Raw genomic sequence first — 16,640 nt, forward strand, 5'->3', positions numbered from 1 at the left:
AATTTTTGAAATAACTTATTTGGGCTAATTTCATAAGTTCCTAAGGGGTTTGGACACTCATTATCATCAAATAAACATATAAGTTTAATTAATTTAACCCAAAAACGAAATTGGAACGAATTGATATTCGGCGAGTTTTACGGGTAGAACGGGGTTTTCGGCAATGAACAACTTCGGGTTGTGACATTATCCCCCCGTTAGAGGGAATTTTGTCCCGAAAGTCAAAGAATAAGATATAGATCATGAATTGGAATGAGACACGAATGGATTTGTTGCCTCGGATCTTCACGTTCTCATGTGGGATCAGGTCTCTGCTGGGCGTTCTAGCGAATTCTCACTATCGGGACGTGTCTTTGTTTCGTACATTGACTCTCTCAATCCATAATCTCAATTGGTTATCCCATGGAGGTTCCGAACCTTGATGACTTCAGTCTTCTCAAAGGAATCACTAGGGTTTCGTTGGGTAGATACTTCTAAGGTTTCGAGACGTGCAGTACCGGATGGATGTTACTAAGTTCTGAGGGTAGCTGAAGTTTGAAGGTTATGAAATCGATTCTATGAGGATCACGAAGGGTCTAATGTATCATGAGGGAAGTATTTCACACTTCTCAAAGCAAATCATGCTTTTCTGGGATAAAGCCATCAACAGAACACACACTCCAACAGGAAAGCACATCTTCAAGGAGCCGGGTAGCTAAGGGTTTGATGGCTTTAGAAGAAATTTATGGGCAAGACTACGATATTAGTCGATGGGACCCAAGAATCGACAGGTTTCTATGGGTATTTCCGGTGCCGACTAATTCCCTATCACGTTAGATGTTGGAAAAGTACACGGTTACGACTAATTTGCTTGGCTACATGATCGAGGGAAAGAGATTTGACCGAAAGGATACCACTACTAATCCGTAGTGATCATATCCGTTCTTGGTCACCGTTTTGAACACGTCATTCTCACTGAGGTTCAGTCACGAGGTAGATCCGGAGATTAGGCTGATGCAGAACTACGCTAAACGTTCGAAAGGAATTCTCGGGAATTCTTCGGGAATGACATTTAGGGGAAAGAGCTACTGACTTCCCGTTTCTTAACGGTCACAGAAACGAGGGATACATGGCAATTCCTATCAGGAAAACTTTTGAGATTAATGAAATGATACGAAGGTTTGATGCCAAAGATCACGAGAGTCAGGTCGGGGAAAAGATCTAGACGAGCGACCCTTTCGAAACCAAGGATAACAACATGAATGGGACTCGGTCATTTCATGTCAAACATAGCATCAAAGTATTTCGAGAAAAGTTTCCCCCCATTTAAATCGAATGGAACAGAATAATCCTACGGACTGAGGATACAATCTATAGGTACGAAGTTAGTGTTCTCTATCTCACTGGTTAGCCGTCTCGATTATACTCGATTTCGATTACAAATGAAGGATTAAGTTTAGAAATTTCTCAGATGGATAGATAACAAGTTTCCCTTCTGGTACTAGAATCGAAAAGAGTTGCAGGTATAAGAATTGTCAAAGAGGAGTATACCTGCGGCGACAGTGGGATCAGCGGTTGTAGCTGCTTTGGGGCAATTTCTTTTGAAGTGCCCTACTTCGCCACAACTGTAGCAGGATGGACTGATTCCCGTCCCGGATGATTGGTTCGTTGATTTAGTTGGTTTTCTGTAGGTTCGAACAAGATGGCCCTTCTTGCCACAGTTGTCACAGATCCTTTCGCGACATGGACTAGGAATGCGGTGATGGTAGCTGCACTTACCACACCAAGGAAGGGTACCAGTGTATCCACTGGTAGGAGTTTGGGCCATGGAACCGACAGTCGAAACAGCAATAGGGGTAGTAGCAGCATGGACTGCTACTATTTGCTGTTTCTTAGAAGACCCTTGCGTACTCTGGGCCTTCCTCTTGTTCCAGAATTTCTTTTTGCTTCCACCTCCACTTGTGACCTGTTCGGGAGTCCTAGCCTCCTCATCAGAGTTGTCTTCGTGATCGATCAGGGTTTGCGCAAGACATTTAGCACTATCATAGGTTTTTGGCTTCGCAGCCAAGACATTCCCTTTGGTTGGCTGGGTCAACCCCCAGATGAACCTCTTAATCTTTTTACTCTCCGGGGTAACCATTCCCGGACAGAGTTCGTGTTCTAGCTTCTGAATTTCGCCCCGAGGGAAATACTCTGTGAGTAGAAGCTCCTTCATAGCTTCCCAACCCATAGCATTTGCTACAGGTAGAGTTAGGGATTTGACTCGGCCGTTCCACCAAGTCAGGGCTTTGTCAAGGAAGGTGCAGGCGGCGAACTTTACTTTGTCAGACTCCGAACAGGCGCATATTTCAAAGATTGATTCGATTTTCTTGAACCATCGGGTGAGGGAAATGACACCTCTGGTGCCATCAAAGGATGTGGGTTTCGCGTTCATGAAGTCTTTATAGGAACCCTCTTTTCGGGGTCCCTGACTGTTCTCTTGGTTTTGGGTTTGAGTACCACCGGAACCATCCGAGTTCCTTTGAGACATAGCAGCTGCCACAGCGGCATTGATAGCTGCCTGGAACATCACAGGGTCAAATTCAGGAGGAGGTGGTGGCGGAGGGTTGTTGGTGTTCTTCGAGTTGGGTCTCTTTCTTGGAGGCATCGTGATCTAAAAAGATCAGGAAAGAGAGGATCATAAGTCCTCTAAATTGGATCACGAGATATGGAACAGAGGATATCTCATCAAGACAGATATAGCATCATATTAAGCGATAAAGCAGGAAAGAGTTATCAAGGCAGAACATTTTATCGCTAGAGGAATGATCAAGGAACAATGCGTATACGAGGATTTTCTACAAAGGATTGACTCGAGAAATACTCCCATAGTATTTCATGATTCACTGCAACGACGACTCGTTGTTTGGGGTGTTGGGTAAGTTTTAGGTATGCCGCATACCACAGTCACTCCCAAGCACATGTTGGCTGTGTCTCGAATTAATATAGTTGGGCAGGCAATATTGACCCTAGACACGACTACATAACTGCCCAGGTTTAACTGTAGCGTACAACACCCATTTACTTATGTTCTGTTCTACTTGTAGTTACGGATCTCGACGGCTCGGTATACTTGTATACTTTTGAAAATACTTATATTTTGAAGGATACTTTTAGTTCAGAGCACTTAGGCCCCTTAATGTTTCTAGTTTTATACCATGTAAGGTTTGGTATACTCCGTTCACTATAAACAAGGGCTCTGATACCAATCGGTCACACCCCAAAAACCAAAGGCGGAAACATTTCCGGGGTTGACTCCACGTTGAGTATCAAATCCAATGCACATAGTAATCAAAGTAAACAACCATTACATTACATAGATTTGAAAGTTTACATTTGTTTCAAAAGTAAATTGTACAAGTGTTATACATATATCATATGAACAAAAGTAGAGACGAGTCTTCTGTGCACTCCGTCTTCACCAAAAGATAGCACCGGGTACCTGTCTAACGTGGACCTGAGAATACAAGCGGTTTGAAAATCAGCATAAAGCTGGTGAGTTCATAAGATGTTTGTTTTCTGAAAAATGTACCGGTTTCCTTTAGTTTTCCGAAAAGGTTTGTTATCCAATAAAATCCCATATTTTCTTATGTAAAACAGTTTAGTTATTCTTCATTACAGTTCAATTACGCATTATACGTTACCCCAGGAAAATCCCATATTTTCCTAAATGGAAGACCAATTGAATATCACAGAGTATAGTTCAATACACAAAACTATATATTGAGAATCATGGGATTACTATCCCAAATTAGATAGAAAATATTTTAATATACGTGAACTGTAGATGGAAAGTAGTTTGAAAACCTTGGGACTAACATCCCGTACTACATATAGATTTAATACCAAGGGACTATCATCCCGGACAAGATACAAGATAGTTTGATATACATGAAAATATAGACTGAATACCATGGGACTACCATCCCGGTGTAGATATAAGATAGTTTGATAAAATCATGGTTTTACTATCCCGAACTAGATATAGATTCTAACCATAGGAATAACATCCTGCAATAGATATGAATCCTATAGACTAAAAACCATGGGATTTCCATCCCGTACTAGATATAAGATCTAAAGATAGAAGATTGATATAAAATCAAATCCAAAACCAAGTCGTGAATAAAATTATTAATACGTATTGTGAGTCGGGTAACCATGCTGATACGACAACCAGACCTCCTTGACATTTGTCAGACGTCGAACAATATCCAAAATTTGCCACCCCAGTCGTGCCCGCCTAACTTTAGCTAGTAGTTAAGGTGTGGGATTGTCAGTCCCGAATAGATCTATTCACAAATTCCTCACTCTCCCTCCAGGAGACTCTGGTTACACTTCCGGGGAGGATTTGCTGATCATCCATAAAGGGTAGTGACGAACTCACAAGCTAGTACTAAACCATTCACAGGGTTCTCATACGATATCAAACATATAAAAGATTATGAAACATAATACATTGAATACAGATACATACAATGAAACTATCTGGCAATACATTCAAATGATGCGGAGATAAACTGAATCAGACATAGTTTATCTAATAACTTTATACACATACCAGTACATGATAAAACGAAAACTAAAGAATCCCAAATTATTCCCATAATAATTTGATTAGTTTGATTATTTCCTTAACTAAAATTCATTTAGTTGTAGTTGATAAATCATCCCTTATGCTCAGCATAATACATAAGGGGTAAAAGTATTTATAAGTTTGCCAGATATTATTTGAAATACATCAAAATTATAATTCGAAAACAGTTATAGTTTGCTTGTATTCCCCCCTGAAAACATTGAAAAAACATTTAAAAAGGGTAGGGGTATGAACTCACCGGACGAGAAATGTGACGATTTCGGATGTTAAACGTTGGTTCGGGATTTGCAAACGCACGAGGTTCCTATGTATAATGAAAAGATACACATTTGTATGTAATTAGGACTTAGATTATTTATTTGTTAGGGACAAACACTTTTAGTCTCGGAAACACTCCATCGCGAGTGTTTGGAGGGACCCGGGTGGCGTTTAAGGACTTGAATGACTGGGAAATGGAGTTTGCTCTTCAAGAGTAAACTCATACAAGATTTTTCGGCCTATAACACCCATTCCCCATGAGTTTACGGCCGTAAACTCGTGGTGGGGTGGTTTATGGTGCAAAATGGCTTGAAACAAATAAGAGGGAATTTCTAGGGTTTGATTTAAGGCTTGGAATTAATTAAATTCATCAAATAACACCACTTAATGGAGTTTACAGCCCTAGCATGGAGCTTACGGCTGTAAACTCCTATACCCCCCTTGAATGAGTGATTTAATGTCCCAAAACTAATCACATGTGATTCCAATAATTTTTCCTAGCCTTGTATGGATTTTTAAAGGACTATTGGCCTAGATTTTGGAGTTTACGGACCATGACCACCCTCATGGCTGTGAACTCCTTAGATGGGGAAAATAATATGTTTTAAGGTCCAATACTTGTTTGTAAACACTTCTAGAATTTATCCCAAGGCTTTAGGTGTGTTAAAGTGGCATTTTAACACTTTGCATTGTGTTTACTCCCCATGTTATGGAGTTTACGGCCCAAGCATAAGCCTTGGCCGTAAACTCTCGTTTGTCCCTCAAAATATATGTTTAAGGCCCTTAAACTATTTTTAGTTGGTTCTATGATTTATTCCAAGGCTTTTGGTAGAGGTATATGGCTTTCTAACGTGTTGGAAATGAGTTTACACTCATGTTTGAGGGGTTTACGGCCCAAGCATGTGCCTTGGCCGTAAACTCATTCAACTCCCTCAAAATCCATGTCTAAAGTGTTCTAAGTCCATTCAATGAAGTCATTTAGCCATATCTAAAGTCTAGTTGTGGTTTGGAAGGGTTTTGTTGCTCAAAAACCCCCTTTAAATGAGTTTACGGCCTCGGTTAGTTCCCGGGACGTAAACCCATGATAATGGTCCTAATCCATGGTTTAAACTCGAATTTGAAGGCTAGAGGGGTCGTATAGCAAGTTTGAGAAGTTACCTTAAAGGTTTGAAGCCTTAAATTGATGATTTGGACCCTTAAACTTGGATTTAGGAGAGAGGTTAGAGAGAGAGTAGTGAGAGACAGAGAGAGAGAGAGAGAGAAAAAGCTTCAAATGATAGCTTGAACATGTTTAAATAGGTCCTAATACTTGGACACTGAGGAATTCTACCCGATACCGGCACTAAACGAGGCTTTTGGTCGCACCCGATTAAGTTTCCGTAACTCGGCGGGAATGGTTCTAAAATTTTTGAAATAACTATTTTGGGCTAATTTCATAAGTTCCTAAGGGGTTTGGACACTCATTAGCATCAAATAAACATATAAGTTTAATTAATTTAACCCAAACACAAAATTGGAACGAATTGATATTCGGCGAGTTTTACGGGTAGAACGGGGTTTTCGGCAATGAACAACTTCGGGTTGTTACACATGTGAAAGTAGTATCTCTCTCAGTTGCTAATGCCATGAGTTGGGAGGATCTTAAAATATTGATGTTGGAAGAATATTGCACGAGGGGCGAAATCCAAAAGTTAGAACAGGAGTTATGGAACCTAAGGATGACTGATCGGACTTAGCCACTTACACGGTTAGGTTCAGTGAGTTGTCAGCCTTGTGCCCAGGTATGGTAAACCCGGAACCGAAGAAGGTGGAGAGCTACATTTTGGGATTGTCACCCCAGATCCGAGGACATGTCCTGGCTTCTAACCCAATCACGTTTGACAGCGCGAAGCGTTTGGCTCAACGGTTGATCGATCATGGTGTTAAGCAGGGTACTACTACCGCTGCTACTGAGCCACCGAAGGAGGTAGAGGACCGAAGGAAACCCTAGAACAAGAGAAAGGGGCAAGTCCCTCAAGAGAACCCCAAGCGGAAACAACTAGTGGCAGCTCCCACTGTTATTGTCCCTACCACCCCCACACCAACAAAGATGTACATTGGCAACCTGCCGAAGTGCAATAGGTGCAACTTTCATCACCAAGGACCCTACCGTGAGATGCATTGCACCAAGTGCAACCGGAAGGGACACACTATCCGCTTCTGCAACGAACCAACCCAACCAGCCGTTCCAACCACAAATGTAAGAGTAGTTCGTACTTGTTACGAGTGTGGAGCAACAGGACACTTCCGAAGGGACTGTCCGAAATTAAACAATGGGAATACTGGTGGAAGAGGCTGAGTATTCGCAATGGGCCAAGAGGAAGCCGTTGCTGATCCTATGGTAGTTACAGGTACGTTTCTCCTTTATAACTCTTATGCATGCATTCTATTTGATAGTGGAGCGGAGAGGATTTTCGTGAGCCATAGTTTTAAAAATCTACACAAACAAACCCCTCAATCATTAAGTGAAACTTTTATAGTAGAAATGGCTAACGGGAAAACAGAAGGCACTAAGGAAATATACTTAAACTGTACCCTCTCACTAAACAATAAATCCTTTCCAATCGTCCTCATGCCAGTCTCAATAAAAAGTTTCGACGTCATCATAGGCATGGTTAGCTAAGTTCTCATCGTGCGGAAATTTTATGTTATGATAAGGCCGCTCGCCTTAATCTGCCAAATGGCGAAGCCCTTGTTATCTATGGTGACAAACCTAGCAGCCCTCTTTGTATCATCTCTTGCATCAAGACTCAAAAATATATGTGCAAGGAATGCCATGCGTTCTTGGCACATGTTGTAGATGTGAAATGGAGAGTAGAAGACATCAAGCGTGCCCTACGTATGTGAATTTCCCGATGTCTTTCCTGAGGATCTTCCAGGAGTACCTCCTGCAAGACAAATCGAATTCAGAATCGACTTAATTCCTGGAGCCACCCATGTGGCCAAAGCGTCGTATCGCTTAGCCCCAACAGAGATGCAAGAACTATCTAGTCAACTGAATGAACTACTCAGCAAAGGATTCATCCGACCAAGCTTCTCACCTTAGGGAGCACCAGTGTTTTTCATGAAAAATAAAGATGGATAGTTCAGAATGTGCATCGACTATCGAGAACTCAAGAAACTTACCATTAAGAACCGGTACCCCCTACCATGAATACACGATTTGTTCGATCAACTCCAAGGAGGAAACTACTTTTCCATGATCGATCTGAGATCGGGATATCACCAGCTGAGAGTCCTAGAGAGCGATGTTCCTAAGACGACCTTACGAACCAGATACTATCACTACGAATTTGTAGTGATGTCGTTCAGACTAACCAATGCACCCGTCGTGTTCATTGACTTAATGAATCGGGTATGTCATTCGTTCCTGGAAAAATTTGTGATAGTATTCATACATGACATACTCATCTATTCAAAAAGTAATGCAGAACATGGTCAGCACCTGAGACAAGTCTTAGAGACACTAAGAACTAAGTAGCTTTATGCAAAATTCTCAAAATGCGAGTTTTGGATTAGGAAGGTGGACTTCCTAGGACACATGGTCAGCGAAGAGGGAATCCACGTGGACCCTTCCAAGATCAAGGCTATCCAGAATTCGTCTGCGCCAACAACGCCAACCGAATTTTCCAATTTCTAGGCCTTGCTGGCTATTACCACAGATTCATACAGAACTTCTCCAGCATTGCAAAACCTCTTACCTCCCTGAATCAGAAGGGTGTAACCTACAACTGGGGGAAAAGCAAGATACTGCATTCCAAACCTTGAAGCAAGCCCTGTGTAGTGCACCCATCTTGTCTCTTCCAGAGGGGACATAAAACTTTGCAGTATAATGCGATGCATCCAAACAAGGGTTGGGTTGTGTACTAATGCAGCGAGGAAAGGTTATTTCGTACGCCTCACGACAACTAAAAACACATGAGGTCAACTACACCACTCACGACTTAGAATATGGAGCAATGGTGTTCACCATAAAAATCTGGAGGCACTACCTATACGGTACAAAGTGCACCCATGTTCAAATAAGATGTATCTGGATCTCAAACAACTCTACTGGTGGCCAAACATGAAAGTAGAAATTGCTACCTATGTGGTCAAGTGCTTGACTTGTGCCAAGGTCAAGGTAGAACATCAGAAACCCTCAGGTATACTCCATCAGCCCGAAATACCTAAGTGGAAATGGGAGCAGATTTCCATGGATTTCATAACCATACTACCCAAGACGTAGGGTGGTGACGATACCATTTGGGTAATCATCGACATATTAACCAAATCTGCCCATTTCTTGCCAATCAAAGAGACCGATAAGATGGAGAAACTAACAAGAACCTACATCCGAGATATCCTGCGACTTCACGGAGTGCCGATATCTATCATCCCGGACAGAGAAAGTAGATTCACTTCTAGTTTCTGGCAAACGCTACAGAAGGCCTTAGGTACTAAGCTAGATATGAATATAGCCTATCACCCACAAACTGACGCGCAGAGTGAGAGAACGATCCAAACCCTAGAAGACATGTTACGAGCATGTGTAATCGACTTTGGTAAAGCATGGGACATCCACTTACCATTGGTTGAGTTCTCTTATAACAACAGTTATCACACTAGCATCAAAGCTGCTCCATTTGAAGTGGGCGACATGCAGTTGGCGAGAGGTCTAGTGCCTGATAGCACTGTCACTGGTCCGGAAATCATTAGGGAAACGACTGAAAAGATCTTTCAAATTCGAGAACGACTGAAAGCCTCAATAGATAGACAAAAGAGCTATGCCGACAAAAGACGAAAACCCTTGAAATTTCAGATTGGTTACCGCGTTCTACTGAAGGTCTCACCCTGAAAGGGAATGATATGCTTCGGTAAGTGTGGAAAACTAAACCCATGATACATTGGACCCTTAGAAGTTACTACAAGGATTGGTCGAGTAGCTTATACACTCCAACTACCACTCGGACTTCACAACGTACATCCAGTGTTTCATGTGTCTAATCTGAAAAAACGTCTATCTGATGAAACTCTCGTGATTCCACTCGAGGAGAAAAAATTGAATGAAATTCTTAACTTTGTGGAAGAACCCGTTGAGATCATGGATAGGGAAATCAAGCAAACAAAGCAGAGTCGCATACCAATAGTGAAGGTTCGCTAGAATGCTAAGCGGGGACCTGAATTCACTTAGAAGCGAGAATACCAGATGCAACAAAAGCACCCGCATCTTTTCCCTAGTCCATAGACAATTACTTTCTAAATAATTTCAGGATGAAATTCCCTCTAACGGGGGATGATGTAACAACCTTTTATTTCAAGTCAATGTAATGACTAAAACAAATATTGTAATCTTTTTGTGAAGTAATAAAAAAATAGCATCAAAAATGAAATGTTCAAAAAGCTCAGTTTGAGTATACTAAGTGGTAGAAATCGTAACAAGGTTTCCAAAAATATAAAGAACGCCCAAATCTGACTTCATATGAGGAAGTTGTGATTTTTTGAAGTTTCGGACATAGCGGTAGACAGCTAAAAAGTCGAAATACAGATCGAGTGACTTTTAGCCAATGCAACCTAAACGTGAATCGAAGATCTCATCAATGGTAATACAACGGTAAAAAAGATTGACAAAAACGGGCATCGGATGAACAAGTTATGGATTTTTAACGGATTTTTCCACTCCCAGCCTGTTAAAAACATATTAATAAAAATAAATTTAGAATTAGCCAACGGAGTCTAAACGAGAATTGTAGAGCATTTTCTCACCTACATGTGGATATAATGAACGTCGAAATCGGACCTCGTATGCGAAAGTTACAGATTTTACAAGTTCAGGGCACAAAATTCGAGGCTGGTCCAGAAGGAATGCCCTGCGTTTGTGAGTGCTGACGTAACAAGGGAAAGGCACTGCGTTCCCTATAGGAACGCCCTGTGTTTGTGAGTTCCCCCAACACTATAAAAAGGAGGCTAGGGCTCCGGGTTTTGTTGCTTCCCTCTCAACTCCTTCACCCTTAAACACCTCTCAAGCCCCTCTAAGATACCTTAAAGCCCTGATATTACCATTAGCTCACGACGCAAGTCTCGATGCCCCCGAGATTCCCGAGAAATCGACTTTCTCTAGTCGAAGTACTGCTTGAGTTTAGTCTCGCCTTCTTCAAGCTACCACTTCTATCAAGTGAGCTCATACCCCTACAAACACACTTTAAATACATTTTTAACTGCTTTTAAATACTTTTAGGGGGGATACAAGTAAACACAAGGTAAAAATCGTGTGAAAAACATCAATCTTTTGCTATACTTTTCATTATATAATCAATCATATGTGATTTATAATTGTCATACGAAAACATTAGCATGCAAAACATATCACGATACCATTTTGCCCTTGTGGAATAAATCATTTATATATATATATATATATATATATATATATATATATATATATATATATATATATATATAAGAAACTATGTTTCATTTATATGTTCATATAACATATCATAAACACGGGTAACCATTTCATCATAACATTGTTTGTTTCAAAATACGTGACTTAGTTGAGAATATGTGAGTCATTCGTCTTCATCGTACCTATCAAGGTATACAGCAAGCCCTGTTTTAAAACTAGAATCTCCTCCCGGAGAACGTGATAAGTGTGTATAGATCTATACGGGATTGATGATCCCGCACCTTGATTGTTAGCTACAGTCCAAGAGGTGACAATTATCATAACATTTTGACGCCTGAAGAACCTCGTTACAGGCAACTTTATCTCAGTATGGTTATGAAAACTCACATGATAGACAACTATTATGGTATTCATCTTTACAGGAAGAGTAATATTACAATTGCTTTTATGTATCATTTCAAGCTTCTTATAGTTTTATTAAATGATAAAACTATACACATTCATTATAAGTATGGCATATTTACTTACATTCATGGTCTTGGTTCATATAAGATTACACCTCACTTTTAGGATAATATAGGATTTTCCTGGTTCAAATACATTCATTTTGTACAATAACGATTTACAACATCATTCTTAAGAAAATATCAGATTTTCTGGAAACAAACACGGACTTTTCAAATGACATTCATTTACACAAATAACAGCTTATGAACTCATCAACTTAAATGTTGACACTTTTTCTTTGAAGTAACTTGTATTCTCAAGGAACCGCTAAACCAGGTTAGTAACTTCTTTTGAAGACTTACGCTCAGGCGTTAGTTTAATCTTTTGGACATCATATTGTAATTGAATTTTGCAAACATGTAATACTACAATCATGTAAACTTTTCAATTATGTATATGATGGTTGTGTGTACTTTCTTTACTATTCATTTGTTATGATATCGTACATGAGGTCCTTCGTCCCGAATGTTTCCGCCATTCTGGTTTGGGGGTGTGACAACAAACAAACTAAGGTAGCAAATATTTACTCCCGATAACTCATCTTAATGCGAAGATTAACAACACTACACTCTCATTCATTTGAACTTTACTTCTTTAAGTTTTATTCCTTTCAACCAACACTTAATGTTGTCATTAAGTTATGTTAAAAGAATAATATACCCTTATATGGATCAATTCAACATCCTAAGCTCACAATGCATCTTAAGTATCCTAATATAAGTTATGGAAGCCAAATAAGACCAAAGGAAAGGATTACATCAAGACACAAAAAAATAAAAATCATAAAAAATAGGACAAACTCATTAATGTGTTACACTTCCACCATGGGATGTGTTATGCTTCCTGCAGAACAGATCAAAATTTTGCTTGTATTTCTCATTAGAATATCTTGTTTTTCTTATTTGCTTTGAAGTAATTTCTAATACCTTTTGCAGCATTTATATGGGATCCTAAGCAAGTTTAAAAGATGTTTTAACCAATAAAACACTTAACTTAATACATTAATTTCTTATAAAAACAATGTATTTTTTATCAATAAACATTTCTAGATGACCATAAGTGCCTAACAGGATCATTAACTCATTATTGTTCCTTGGAACATCAAAGTCACTTCAATACACCAATATAACATGAAAATTCAATCAAATGCTTTCCAATATAACTTTACATCTCATAGAGATCATAATTCCTTTCTAGATTTCCCAACTTTCCTTTACGGTAACAATGCTTAGAATTACTCATAAATTATTGGATTATTAATATTTAGACTCCATTTCCAATTCTATGTAGCAATTCTTGATTGAACATCATCTATATCTAATTCCTCATATAGTCATTATAGAAGCTCAAAATTCAACACATTTTTGCTAAATCCATATTTAAACCATTCAACTCTCCTATTACTTGAATTTATGAATTCCTTGAAAGATTATTCAAATAACCCTCATCTATGATCATAAAATCATTGTAATAATATCTCCACCATTTAAAATCCTAAAATTTAATCCAAATATTTAAATAGAGGCTAGAGTACAACTTATCATTTCCATGGTACAACCCAATAGGTAGCTAAGGTTTAAATTACTTATCAAAACAGCTAATGATGGATTAAAAAAATCAACGATCAATTGAACCACATGGTGTTTTAAAGAGTAAGAAAAAAACTGCCAATTTGAAATATAAGGGTCATAATGAGCCATTTTACTCAAAACACCAAATCTATCAAGTGGGTGATGGATTGGATCCTAGAACCACTTAAACTATTTAAAAAGGGGGAGGAACCAAAATTGTAACCATTAAAACATGTCAAAATTGGAGTTGAATGCTCTATCAAAACTCTTATTTGATTTTGAGTTTTTTAAGAATTATACATCAAATGATTCCAATCCTCATTGATGACTTCCATCTATCACTTGAATTTCAATATCCAATCCTAGAGTTCCCTTTTGAACCTTGAATTCATCATTCCTCAATCCTATTTTCTTCTATGATGAGATATTGCTCCACAAATTTGAATTTGATGAAGAATTGCTTGATTTTTCACTAAATCAACATTTATAGGCTTCATATCATTCATGGAAGGAAGGAATCGTCAATTCCCCAAGCCATCTAGCTCCCAAATCGTACATATGGATATAATAGTGGGGAGGTGTTCTTCATATAAACTTATTTTTAGTTTTTACCCTCTTATCCACATATTTTTAAAAATTGGTTCCAAAGTCCAACAAGTGGAAATTATCTTTATGAGTTAACTCTTTTAGTCCATCCTTATCCTTATCATTAATTTAATGACCCAGCCATCACTTAAGTGAGTCAACCGTTCGATCAAATATAATCAAACTTTTAACCCTTATTTTCCAAAGGTCATAATTTCTACCTTTAACTTCTCCAATTACTATTTCCATTATTGATATTCATCATATATTAAAATACTTTTTGGTCTTAAAAGTCTTCGTTCTTGTTTCTTAAGTTTATATTTTTCCAAATTATTAATCATTTGAAAGAACTTGTGTAACATTTGTAATTTATGGTATGTCCCTTTTTAACCCTTAGTTGTAAATCTTTTCACTTTGATCTCTAGCTGAGCACGCCCAGCGTACTCTACGAGTACAATGGGTGTACTAGCTTAAAGAATCAACGTGGAGAAACCCACGTATGGTGGGTGTATGTGAGAGTAAGAGGGTGTATGCTAATTAGGGAAAAACCCTAATTTTTAGGGTTTGAACCGTATTTATTCAAATTATGTTGCCTTCAGAGCATCATATGGTCAACCTCCACTTCTCCAAACCTAAGAACGAAACCTTAGCCTAATTTGAGTGTTTCTGAGCCATTTTGTGATTTTGTGGTGTTTTTGGGCCCCTTGAAGGAAGTGAAGCTTGGTAGTGAAACTTTGGTGGACTTGGAGCTTGAAGATCTAGGATCTTCATCAACTTTGCAAGCTATATGAGGTATAAAGCTCCTAAAATGATGGTTCCTTATGATAGATCTAGTTTAGGGCCTTATTTTTGTATTTTTAGGTCCTTTAAGCCTTGCTTGGGAGTATGGGCTACTCCAGCAGCTTGGGATGATAGATCTAGGCTTTTCTGAGGTCCCTTGTACATACAAATGATAACTTGATGGGTTTAGATCAACCATTCAAGGTTAATGTTCTTCTTAATGGATTTAAAGTGGTAGATTTGGACTATGGAGTGTTTTTAGCCATACAAAGGCCTAAGGTCTTCGAATTTATGGTTTAAGGCCTTAATATGATGTTGATTTTAGGATTGGATGTTAAGTTGTTAAGTGGTTAAGACGTTTGGGCAAGACTTGGGTCCAGGCCAGTACGTTGGGCATACTCCTAAGTTCGCACGACGTACTGGGTGCAAGCCCCAATTCTGAATCAGTTGCATGTGTAGGACGTATGAGCCAGGTACATCGAGCATACGCTAACCAATGGGCCGATGAAGTTTGTAGGCTTGGATTTTTGGGCTTTGTCTTGGTTAGGCTTGGCCCCTAAACATCTATGCCATTAGATCATTTCTAGACTTTGGGCTATTTTTTGGCATTGGGCTCTTTTAGATTGGGCCTATAATGGGCTTTGGGTGCCATTTTGGATTTTGGGCTATATTGAGACTCTTTGAGATATTGGGTTGGGCCTTGGTTGTTGGTCTAAGTAAGGAAGGGGTAAAATGGTCTTTTACCCTAGGAGTTTGAAAAATGAAATAAATTTCTATTTTTTGTTGGTGGCTGAATTAATAATTCGGGTTTTATTGATTATTTAGTTTGGGGATTTTCCATATCAGCGGTCCGAGCTTTTATTTAAGATATTCAGCAGTTTGAGGTGTGTTTCGTCATTATGCTTGGCGGGTTAAATGCACCAATGTCGGCCCATGGTTTATTATGATTTGGATGCTAGTTGTATGCATAACTCTTGCATGTATGTTATGTGATATGTATACCTGGCGGGGCCCAATGCCAGACACGACCTAATGAGTGTATTGTATGTTATTTATCGTTGTGATTCTTGCATGAGTTTATGTGTTTATATGAATGTCGGACGGGGCCCGAAATCAGGCGGGGACTTATGAATGTGATGAGGTGGGCCCCATCTAATGCTTCTGACAGATCTATTCTGAGCGGGGCTCGATGTACGACAGGGCCCGATGTCAAGTGGGGCTCGATGGGTGTGGGGCATGGCCTATTATATGTTTGATATGTATGGTATGTAGTGTTTCGAGGAAATCACTAAGCTTTGTGCTTACGGTTTTCAGTTTATTTTTCAGGTACTTTCGGATCGACGGGGAAGAACTAGGGATGATCACATCACGTACACCATATTATTCTGAATTTTATTTGACCTTGATGTAACTAGATTATTATTGACATACTCTGACTTCATTATGGTTTCGATGAAAACATTTTGGATGATGGTTTTATTATTATAAAAATGAAATTTATGGTTGTGACAACCCGATATTTCAACTCTTTGTAATGACCTAAAAAGTCAAGTATTGTAACCACCTTTGAGTTAATGAAATTAACTTTGATAATAAAATGTCAAAAAAGTTTCTATTTAAATTCCTACTATGTTTAATGTCATTAAACCGTGATCGTACGTAAAAAGAACGCCCAAATCAGACTTTGTATGTTGAAGCTATGATTTTTCCAAGTTCGGCATAGCGACAGACAGCTAAAAACTCGAATCGGAGATCGAGCGACTTTTGGCCGGAATGACCTAAACGAGAATCGAAGGTCTCAACAATGGTAATTCAGCGGTAAAAAGTCTGGCAAAAACCGACGTCAGATAAAGAAGTTATGAATTTCTAAAGAAATTCCTTAAACACGACCCTTTTA

This window comes from Lactuca sativa, chromosome 3, assembly GCF_002870075.4.
Source record: "Lactuca sativa cultivar Salinas chromosome 3, Lsat_Salinas_v11, whole genome shotgun sequence".
NCBI classification, from domain to species: domain Eukaryota; kingdom Viridiplantae; phylum Streptophyta; class Magnoliopsida; order Asterales; family Asteraceae; genus Lactuca; species Lactuca sativa.